This window comes from Amphiprion ocellaris, chromosome 1 (assembly GCF_022539595.1).
Source record: "Amphiprion ocellaris isolate individual 3 ecotype Okinawa chromosome 1, ASM2253959v1, whole genome shotgun sequence".
Lineage (NCBI taxonomy): Eukaryota > Metazoa > Chordata > Actinopteri > Pomacentridae > Amphiprion > Amphiprion ocellaris.
The window spans coordinates 28,018,477-28,027,478 of NC_072766.1; positions in this window are offsets into that span (position 1 = coordinate 28,018,477).

Here is a 9,002-nt window from a genome sequence, read left to right on the forward strand (position 1 = left end):
TACTTTTACTTGAGTAGATCTGTGAAGAAGAAACGCTACTCTTACTCTGTTACACTGGGCTACACTCGACTCGTTACTTTTTTATTTACCACATTAGATCTGCTTTATTTTGCCAGAGAGATGCCCCCAGTGGATCTACTACATGACTGTGTTTCACCAATCAGATGAAGCAACAATAATCACCAGACTCTGTTTCACCAGACGTCACCCTGCGGTCACATGACCACATACGAACTGTGGCAGCATAGCAGCACAAAGTCTACACGTAGCAGACGGGGAATGAAAAAACTGGGACGTTTTAGAGAAATTTGTTCTTGCTTCAGAGTCCAACAACATTAACATAGCATTAGCATGGATATCTCCGTCTTTTGTCTTCTGTTCACTAACACAGGCGAAGTGAAGCATGACGTCAAGCCTGGTAGGTCCACGTGATACAGCGGGGGGCGGGGGGGGGGGGGGGTCCGAATATTCAGATCTCTAAATTAATGTTCGGATAACACCACAACGACCGAATACTTGGATATTCGGTCCAGCCCTGGTTGTATTGTTATTTTCTATCTACTGAGCCTGTGCCATTTGGAGGGTAGTAGTTTGCGCTGTTCAAACATACAAACGTTACCTTCACTACACTTGTTTCAAAAGCTTTATGTTGTGAAAAAAAGAGATTTGGAAATTTGTGTGTCTTGTGCCTTAACTTGTCATTTTGTGAAGATGTTATTTATTTTTGCTATTTTTTAAAATTTTAGTATTTGGAAATACCAGAATGAATTTGCACATTATTTTAAATTTTTGTCTGTCTGATCATCATTTCTAAAAAATAAATTGGACATTACAATCAAACAGTACAATACTTGAGTAGTCTTTTCACCAAATACTTTTTTCTCTAATAAGTAATTTTTTGGATGACTACTTTTTACTTCTACTTGAGTGATATTATTTTGAAGTAACGTTAGCCAAATGTTATTTTTGGCTGCTCTACCCACCTCTGATTATGCCGCTTTTTAACAAGTTCATGTAAATCTCACCTGTCCCCAGAAAGTGTATTTAAATTTCAAGTCAAGATACAGAACAGATTGTTCACTCTATCGTGTCTATAATATTGCTGGATTTATTTCTTTTTTTCATTGTCTACAGCTTTGAATGCTATTGAAGTTTCACTTTTCACACTCCTTTTCTATGTATGGGCTCCAATTTCCATACAATAGCAACAACAACAATGACAATAATAATAATAATAATAATAATAATAATAATAATAAAAAATAAATAAATAAATAAATAAATAATAATAATAACTGTATTTATATAATACATTTTCAAACAGTTTGCAAATTGTTTTACAGAGCAGAGAAGCAAAACTGGAGAAATAAAGTTAAACTTGGGTAAAAATAACACACACACACACACACACACACATATCTACACACGTGGACAAAATTGTTGGTACCCCTCGGTTAATAAAAGAAAAACCCACAATGGTCACAGAAATAACTTGAATCTGACAAAAGTAATAAATCAAAATTCTATGAAAATTATCCAATGAAAATCAGACATTGCTTTTGAACCATGGATCAACAGAATTATTTCAAAAAATAAACTCATGAAACAGGCCTGGACAAAAATGATGGTACCCCTAGAATAGACTGAAAATAATGTGACCATAGGGACATGTTCAATCAAGGTGTGTCCTCTAATTAGCATCACAGGTGTCTACAAACTTGTAATCAGTCAGTCAACCTATTTATAGGGTTACAAGTAGCCACTGTGCTGTTTGGTGACATGGTGTGTACCACACTAAACATGGACCAGAGGAAGCCAAGGAGAGAGTTGTCTCAGGAGATTAGAAAGAAAATTATAGACAAGCATGTTAAAGGTAAAGGCTATAAGACCATCTCCAAGCAGCTTGATGTTCCTGTGACTACAGTTGCACATATTATTCAGAAATTTAAGATCCATGGGACTGTAGCCAACCTTCCTGGACATGGCTGCAGGAGGAAAATTGATGACAAATGGAAGAGACTGATAATAGGAATGGTAACAAAAGAGCCCAGAACAACCTCTAAAGACATTAAAGGTGAACTCCAAGGTCAAGGTACATCAGTGTCAGATCGCACCATCCGTTGTTGTTTGAGCCAAAGTGGACTTCATGGGAGACGACCAAGGAGGACACCATTGTTTAAAACAAATCATAAAAAAGCCAGACTGGAATTTGCCAAACTGCATGTTGACAAGCCACAAAACTTCTGGGAGAATGTCCTATGGACAGACGAGACAAAACTGGAACTTTTTGACAAGGCACATCAGCTCTATGTTCACAGACGCAAAAATGAAGCATATCAAGAAAAGAACACTGTCCCTACTGTGGAACATGGAGGAGGCTCTGTTATGTTCTGGGGCTGCTTTGCTGCATCTGGCACAGGGTGTCTTGAATCTGTGCAGGGTACAATCAAATCTCATGACTATCAAGGTATTCTAGAGAGAAATGTGCTGCCCAGTGTCAGAAAGCTTGGTCTCAGTCACAGGTCATGGGTCTTGCAACAGGATAATGAGCCAAAACACACAGCTAAAAACAGCCAAGAATGGCTAAGAGGAAAACATTGGACTATTCTGAAGTGGCCTTCCATGAGCCCTGATCTAAATCCTATTGAACATCTGTGGAAGGAGCTGAAACATGCCGTCTGGAGAAGGCACCCTTCAAACCTGAGACAACTGGAGCAGTCTGCTCATGAGGAGTGGACCAGAATACCTGCTGAGAGGTGCAGAAGTCTCACTGACAGTTACAGAAATGGTTTGATTGCAGTTATTGCCTCAAAAGGTTGTGCAACAAAATATTAAGTTAAGGGTACCATCATTTTTGTCCAGGCCTGTTTCATGAGTTATTCTCTAAATAATTCTGTTCAACCACGGTTCAAAAGCAATGTCTGATTTTCATTGGTTAGTTTTCATAGAATTTTTATTTATTATTACTTTTGTCAGATTCAGATTCAGATTATTTCTGTGACTATTGTGGGTTTTTCTTTCATTAACCGAGGGGTACCAACAATTTTGTCCGTGTGTATATATATATATATATACACACATACATATATACACATACATATATACACCCACACACACACATATATAGGGACATTTTCCATCCCACTCATCACATTTCAAATAATCCATGTACAAAATGCTAAAACATGCAGTTGTGTAAATGTACTTGTCCTGACACCCAATCTAGAAAAACTAGGAGAAAAGAATCTTTGAAAAAAATTTTTAAAATACAAAATAAGTCTGGAGTCTCCTCTAAAATGCCATTTTTCTCTTGTCCCACCCCCCTGAAAACCAAATTGAATCTCAAATAAAACTGTTAAAATGAATAAAATGAAACCTAAACCTCCTTTTTGGTATTATTTGTTTCATTGTTGTCTCTTGTAATTGTGGAAAAAGTTTTTTTTTAATCAACATAATATTTTCAATAATAATTATTATGCATGGAACATCTGTCCCACAACATGCACCCAAACCCTGTTAGCATAACCTTTTTAGCTGGTAGAGGAAGTAGAAAACACCAAATCACATGAAAGGCCGGAATTAACATCATCAAACTGTTTTCCAAAAGAATGGGTACAGCAAGGAGATGTCCTCTCTTCTATTTTTCATATTTTCATAACATTGTCAGCCTTGACTGCATGTCTCACTCTACCTCATGCAACCCTGTTATGCATATTATCAGGATAAGACAAATTACTTTTACTTTTTTCTTTGCTTTTTTTTTAACATCAGCAAGTTTGTCCTCTTAGTCAGCAGTAACAGTGAGCTAAATATCTAGCTTCTACTCCTGAGAAAAAGCTAACATTAGCACGGATTAGCAATCCTGTTACTGTGATTACAGTAGGGTTAGCAGACAACAAATAAAACATGTAATAAAAATAGTACCATTGATGTTTAAGCTAAGGAAACCAAGCCTTTGATAGTTTATTACCTATTGTTGATGAATACATAGCAGAAAATTGTAAAAGAGAATGTTTATTTTCCAAAATTGTGAAGCCCAAATGTCCTCTACTTCTACCCTTCTACTTCTACCTTCTGACCCATAAGAGAAGAAAATGAACAGATAAAATAAAAAAAAAAATACACAGCATCACATAAAAACAAGTCTATAAAAACAGGTTCCAAGAAGACACTGATTCAGCCAACCTTATCTCCGCAGGCAGTTCACAGGATGTTATCCCAAAAGTCTGGGGGCTCATCCAGATATGTTTGTGTACATGCTGAACCTTTTATGTTCTTTTTGGTCAGCAGTGGTTTGTGCCTTGCAACTCTCCCATGGATGCCATTTTTGCCCATTTTTTTCCTTATTGTGGAATCATGTCCACTGACCTTAACTGAGGTCAGTGAGGTCTGTAGATCTTTTGATATTCGTCTGGGTTTTTTTGTGACCTCCAATATTTGATATCAGTTTCAAGATGCATGCAGACGCAGCGGCTTTGTGCTCCCACCTTCAGTGCTATCGGAGTTTCGTGCGAGGTGAGTATAACAGCGGAGTCCTCTCGTTCATATAACATCCCAGAGTTCATAATAAGGGACGCTCTTCGTGGATTGCGATCCCAATGAGGAGGAAGCGGAGGCGGCGTAGGGAGCGCAAGCAGAAGCGGGGATGCAGAGCTGGCGGGCTGGCTAGGCTACGGAAGCGGCCCCACAAACCACCACTTCCCAGCCTCTCCCTCACAAATGTAAGATCCCTCACCAACAAAATGGATGAGCTGAGGCTCCAGGCGGCCTCTGATTACTTCACCAGAGACTCCTGTGTCTTACTCATCACCGAAACTTGGTTACATTCATCTATCCCAGACTCGGCTATAGAGCTTTAATTTAAATCCATCTTGTTTAATTTAAATCCATCTTGTCATTTTGTGTTTTTGTTTTTATTATTACAAAGCTTTTATATATATTTTGTATATTGCACTGTATGGCCTGCACCTTACCTTTCGTTGCACTTGTTGCAATGACAATAAAGTGAATCTGAATCTGAATCTGAATCAGTGCACTCTTGGTGAAATGTTGGTCAGTCGGCCACTCCTAGGAATGTTCACTACTGTTCCTTGTTTCTCCATTTGTGGATAATGTCCCTCACTCTGGTTCTCTGGAGGCCCAGAGCCTCAGCATTCAACATGCCTGGCAGTAATCATATATGAGTGTGGCTGGTAAAATTGAATCCCATTGCCAAGTGAATTTGGTAATTTAGTAGATTGATAGCTAAAGGGGCAATTACTTTTTCATAAAGCGATGTGGGACAGGACAGCTTTTTTTCTTCAATAAATGAAATCGTGATTTTAAAACTGCATTTTGTGTTTTCTTGGGTTAGAGCTGATTTGTGACCCTTAGGGATATGCAGAGTCTTCGTCTGAGGGGGTACTGTTCTTGAGTAGGGGTTTGAACCAGATGTTGTAACTCTATCTGTTACCAGAAGGTATAAAAACTGACCGTTGGTCTTTGTTCGAGAAGGATAATTGGGCGACATCCTTCCAGACAACTCCTGTCTGTGCGATACTGTTCTTTCTTTTAATAAAGATCTTATTAAGAAAGTCAGTGTCAACGGGCGTTTCTTCTCCACCTGTACATCACGGACATCAGAGAAACCACAAGAGTGTCACCCTAGGAATATGGAAGAGAATAATAAAAACTAAAGAAACTATAGAAAGAGGAGCAGGCAGGAAAAAATTGTAGTAATAAAATTAAATATAACACAACATATACAGAAATTTACAGCTAGAATGGAATATATAAACACAGTAGTGCAAAAATGATAATTGCTATAAACACAGTAGTTCAAATGATAATTGCATGCTGTGGCTGTAAGGTGGTCGGTGCCTGTCGCGGCGGCAATCCCCGAACCCGTTGGTGGACACCGGCGGTAAGGGATGCCGTCAAGCTGAAGAAGGAGTCCTACCGGGCCTTTTTGGTCGGTGGGACTCCGGAGGCAGCTGACAGGTATCGGCTGGCCAAGCGGGCTGCGGCTGCGGCTGTCGCCGAGGCAAAAACTCGGGTATGGGAGGAGTTTGGCGAAGCCATGGAAAACGACTTCCGGATGGCTTCGAAGAGATTCTGGTCCACCATCCGGCGTCTCAGGGGGGGAAAGCGGTGCACTGTCAACACTGTGTATAGTGGGGATGGTGCACTGCTGACCTCAACTCGGGACATTGTGAATCGGTGGAAGGAATACTTCGAAGACCTCCTCAATCCCACCGACACGTCTTCTGATTCAGAAGCGGGGCCTGGGGTCTCGGGCGTAGATTCTCCCATCTCTGGGGTTGAAGTCGCTGAGGTAGTTAAAAAGCTCCTCGGTGGCAGGGCCCCGGGGGTGGATGAGATCCGCCCGGAGTTCCTTAAGGCCCTGGATGTTGTGGGACTGTCCTGGTTGACACGTCTCTGCAACATCGCGTGGACATCGGGGGCAGTGCCTCTGGATTCGCAGACCGGGGTGGTGGTCCCTCTTTTCAAAAAGGGGGACCAGAGGGTGTGTTCCAACTATAGGGGGATCACACTCCTCAGCCTCCCCGTGAAGGTCTATTCAGGGGTACTGGAGAGGAGGGTCCGCTGGATAGTCGAACCTCGGATTCAGGAGGAGCAATGTGGTTTTCGTCCCGGCCGTGGAACTGTGGACCAGCTCTACACCCTCAGTAGGCTCCTTGAGGGTGCATGGGAGTTTGCCCAACCAGTCCACATGTGTTTTGTGGATCTGGAGAAGGCTTTCGACCGTGTCCCTTGGGGAATCCTCTGGGGAGTGCTCTGGGAGTACGGGGTAACGGACCACCTAATACAGGCTTTCCGTTCCCTGTATGACCGGTGCCAGAGCTTGGTCCGCATCTCCGGCAATAAGTCGAACTCGTTTCCAGTGAGAGTTGGACTCCGCCAGGGCTGCCCTTTGTCACCAATTCTGTTCATAATTTTTATGGACAGAATATCTAGGCGCAGCCAGGGTGTTGAGGGAGTCCGGTTTGGTGACCTCAGGATTCCGTCACTGCTTTTTGCGGATGATGTGGTCCTGTTGGCTTCATCATGCCAGGACCTCCAACTCTCACTGGATTGGTTCGCAGCCGAGTGTGAAGCGGTTGGGATGAGGATCAGCACCTCCAAATCCGAGTCCATGGTCCTCAGCCGGAAAAAGGTGGAGTGCACTCTCCGGGTCAGGGATGAGGTTCTGCCCCAAGTGGAGGAGTTCAAGTACCTCGGGGTCTTGTTCACGAGTGAGGGAAGGATGGAGCGAGAGATCAACCGGCGGATTGCTGCGGCATCCGCAGTAATGCGGACGCTGTACAGGTCCATCGTGGTAAAGAGGGAGCTGAGCCGAAAGGCAAAGCTCTCAATTTACCAGTCGATCTACGTTCCTACCTTCACCTATGGTCACGAGCTTTGGGTAGTGACCGAAAGAACAGGATCGCGGGTACAAGCGGCTGAAATGAGTTTCCTCCGCAGGGTGGCTGGGCTCTCCCTTAGAGATAGGGGGAGAAGCCCGGCCATCCGGGAGGATCTCAGAGTAGAGCCGCTGCTCCTCCGCGTAGAGAGGAGCCAGATGAGGTGGCTCGGGCATCTAATTAGGATGCCCCCCGGACGCCTCCCCGGTGAGGAGTTTAGGGCACGTCCCACCGGGAGGAGACCCCGGGGAAGACCCAGGACACGCTGCAGAGACTATGTCCCTCAGCTGGCCTGGGAACGCCTTGGGGTCCCCCGGGAGGAGCTAGATGATGTGGCTGGGGAGAGGGAGGTCTGGGCTTCCCTCCTAGGGCTGCTGCCCCCGCAACCCGACCCGGACCAGCGGTAGAAGATGGATGGATGGATGGATGGATGGCAGTGCAAAAAGCAGAAAATGCTGTTCATGGTGCAACAAAATACTGTACATGTCCATTGGAATACTGACTATTGTACAAGTGTGTAGGAATGTCTCGGCTGTTTATCAAGGTGATGGCAGTGGGGAAGAAGCTGTTTTTGTGTCTAGTGGCTTTTGTGTACAGGGTTCTATATGCCTGCCAGAGGGGGGGGGGGGGGGGGAACAGTTTATGTCCGGTGTGAGTAGGGAGACTAGGCAGCGCAGTGCCGAGGCTGCCATCTGCGGTGCCATCTTGTTAAAACTATGTAACAAACATGCAATAATAGAAGATTTCTTTAGAGGGGCCAATACTTTTTAACAACACTGTTAGCGCAGTACCCTTGATGCCAATCCAGGATTCCAAATGGTGAAATAAAATTGCATGGTCTACTGTGTCAAAAGCTGCACTTAGGTCTAAAAGAATTAAAATAGTGCTCTCTCTCCTCTGTTGGCTGTTAAAATTAGATCATTAGATACTTGAGTAGGGCAGTTTCAGTGCTGTTCAAATCTAAAACTTGATTGAACTTTCTCAAAGAGATCATTGTGACACACAAAAGTTAGGCTGACACCACTTTTCCAGTACTTTTCATTGAAAGGTAAGTTTATAAATTGGTTTACCAGTTAAGAACAGAGGGATATAGGTTGGGTTTCTTTCAAACAGTTTGAACTACAGCATGTCCAAACAGATAGAAAAATGCCATTTGCATTTTTTTTTTTTTAAGTGCGTCAATAACCTCTTCAGGAAGTTTTGTTGGGATGACATCAAGGCCAAATGTGTCTAGTTTCATGCATGGAAGGATTTCAGATTTTGGGTGGGGGGTGGGTGGAGTGAGGTGGGGTGGGGCGGCCGAGTTGTAGGATCAACAAGCCATGATCAACTTTGAGACAGAGAAAGAGCAAGTTTCATCCATTTACAATCACAGACTGGAGACAAGGTCCGCTGTGATCAATGGAGCAGACAGCAAGGCATTCTGCCAGATATTCAACATTAAATCAAACCACCTTACAGATCTGTCAGGATAGTGTGAAATTTGTGTCCATCAGGATGAGGCCATGAGGAAGCAGACCTTCAGAGGATTTCTCAACACAAACCTCCAGACATCAAGATGCATTTTGGGCCCAGTTTAGCCAAGAGACTGGCTCAAAT